General features: G+C 37.2%; 1 long non-coding RNA gene across 2 annotated transcripts; it reads right to left on the bottom strand.

Annotated features, from left to right (window-relative positions):
* Nucleotides 1-258: 258 nt before the first annotated feature.
* Nucleotides 259-2,052, bottom strand: LOC144827676 (uncharacterized). 2 transcript variants are annotated; one of them, XR_013610300.1, is made up of 5 exons: nt 1,957-2,052; nt 1,393-1,477; nt 1,078-1,172; nt 846-959; nt 259-322 (listed from the first exon to the last, which is right to left on the bottom strand). It is a non-coding gene; the product is annotated as an uncharacterized LOC144827676 (long non-coding RNA). The 2 variants fall into 2 exon arrangements; XR_013610301.1 differs by lacking the exon at nt 1,393-1,477 and having other exon boundaries at nt 1,957-2,021.
* Between the last annotated feature and the right edge of the window lie 289 nt (nt 2,053-2,341).

Here is a 2,341-nt window from a genome sequence, read left to right as displayed (position 1 = left end):
GTCGAAATCTTGGATCTTCTGCATATAATCTTGTTGTTCGATATTCAGATGCAGGAATCTGCACAGGCCGTTCATCATATCATCATCCTTTTCCTGTTGGAAACAACTGCGGAAAACAACAGTCTTCCAAGCTTTCTTTCCATACACTCATGGGACTTCCAGAAAAGCAACCGCAAAGGTGCACCACAATTTTCATCAAAACACAGTATTGCTAATAAATCGCGGAAAGATGATGTTTTTCTTGTTTTTTCAATAAGTCTTTATTTTCAACCATTAACACCGTACAGCCGACGCGTTTCGTCCCACTGGGACTTCTTCAGGGCTGTTAATACAAACATATTTACAATAAATATTCATACAAAACAACAAATTACACACAAGGTTTTAACAGCACTTACATAAACTCAGTTTTCAGCTTGAGAAAAGGTAAATTCGACATCCTTAATTAAAAAATAGGCCTGTATTTTTAAAACACCTACCTATACAAACATAAACAACAAAAGGCCTAATTTACTCATTTGATTAAAACCACGGATGCTGAAAAGACAGACGGAGAGTAACTTGAAAGGTAGTTTCTCAAGTCACCTGGAGAGCATTTCCCTAAAGTCTTCAATATAATAGTCTAGAAGCATTTCAGCTAAATGAGTTGGGAGAAGAGAACAATGGAGAACAATTGAGGCTCATATGGGAATATAAAAAACCATGTTTTGAATCTATTATTGATTTTGATTAGATGATATATAGCAAAGATGTAAGCAAAAAGGGAAAGAAAGAGGAAAGAGCAGGAAGACTAGAACCATGGGTACGGTGGAACGAGATTCTTAAAAATATCAAAACAAAAATACCTTGTTTACTCAAAAGTAGTGCTTTTCAGTCTATAGTCCACATTCAGAGTCTATGAGGTGCCTTTTCAAGTGTCGGAAATCTTTGTAAAGGCTTGTTGTATAAATTTGCCGAGTCTTCAGATCCGATAAGTGTTAATAATCAAATGAAAAGAGGAGAAGGAGAATACACAATGAGGTGCCTGAATAGGTATAAAACTTAGCAAAACTAAGTCTCTTGGTGCATTAAACTTACTTGTTAGGTCTCGGAAGCTATCAGCTGTGGGTGATGCAGAATCATTATGATCAGTGTTGCCTCGTAGTAGAAAAATATTTATAGATCCTGTAAATCTGAAACATGTAAATCCAAAAGAGGCTTCATAAGTCAAAATGTAAACTAGGGGTGTAAAATACCCTCAAGAAATAGAAAAGTGGAGACATCATTGTTCACATAATGTGTGGAGTCATAATACCAATGGTCCCTAAATGGTATTATCAACTGTCAAAAGACAAGAATAGATTATATAACCTGCGGAGAAGACAAATTTCACCTATCATCATAGGCTATTACCTGTGTTAAATTCAAATGTCCAATGGATATAATATTATATATATACCACTTTAGACGAAGATGTGGGCACTGGACATCAGTAGGCCTAGGGGGGAGACAAATAAATGAGCTGACTGAGACAGGAATTGGGCAGCAAAGCCAAAAACGGCAAGTAACATGTGAGGTTAATATGTCGCTAGGCAGAGCCTATAAGTATTGTGACACAATATATTTTTTGTCTGTCTTTTAAGCAAGTCCCATTCTATATAGAATGAGCTAAAAAGTAGAATGGTTCACATGCTGATCAATGCTCCTGAGCCTATAAGGGTGACTCTCCCTACCCAAAAAAACAGAGAGAAAATAGTACTCAATGTAATATAAGCTATCCCTGCTATAGCAAAAAGTAAGTTCAATCAGCACCCTGTGTGCATTAGAAGTAACATGGGCCGGGAGTTATAAGTGTAGAGACAGGCCGGTAATACATGCCTAACTAATCTAACCCATGTTCGTGACAAAGTCTTATCTTGAATGTCTGCCCTCTAAAAGGGGAAATTTAAAAAAACAGCCTTTCTAAAGTTGCTTTACCGATCGTAATAAATCGTCCTGCAGCCATCCACAGAGCCTTCGTCCTTGCTGGAGTCCGTCACCGATCCACCCAGAAAAGGTTATAGTGTAACTGACTATATTTATAGTCAGACTACTAAGGGGAGATTGGGTGCACCTGAAATTGACGCGCGAGATGCTAAAACGTGCAACCCAGCTTTAACATTGACTTTATATGAAAGTACGGCGGCCATCTTTAATGTATGAGAACACACTATTTTAGATGAATAAAAGCTCATATAAGTATTTAGAGAAGTTTTTAGATATCCTCCGGCATTTAAAAAGGGAAAGAAACAACCCCTGATAGCGTATGGATATATACTAATGCCCTGCTTTATATTCTAAGAGCATGAATAAGTTATTGATG

The sequence above is a fragment of the Lissotriton helveticus genome, chromosome 4_1 (assembly GCF_964261635.1).
Source record: "Lissotriton helveticus chromosome 4_1, aLisHel1.1, whole genome shotgun sequence".
Taxonomy (NCBI): domain Eukaryota; kingdom Metazoa; phylum Chordata; class Amphibia; order Caudata; family Salamandridae; genus Lissotriton; species Lissotriton helveticus.
The sequence above is the reverse complement of the archived record's forward strand: the minus strand, read 5'-3'. Positions and strand labels throughout refer to the sequence as shown.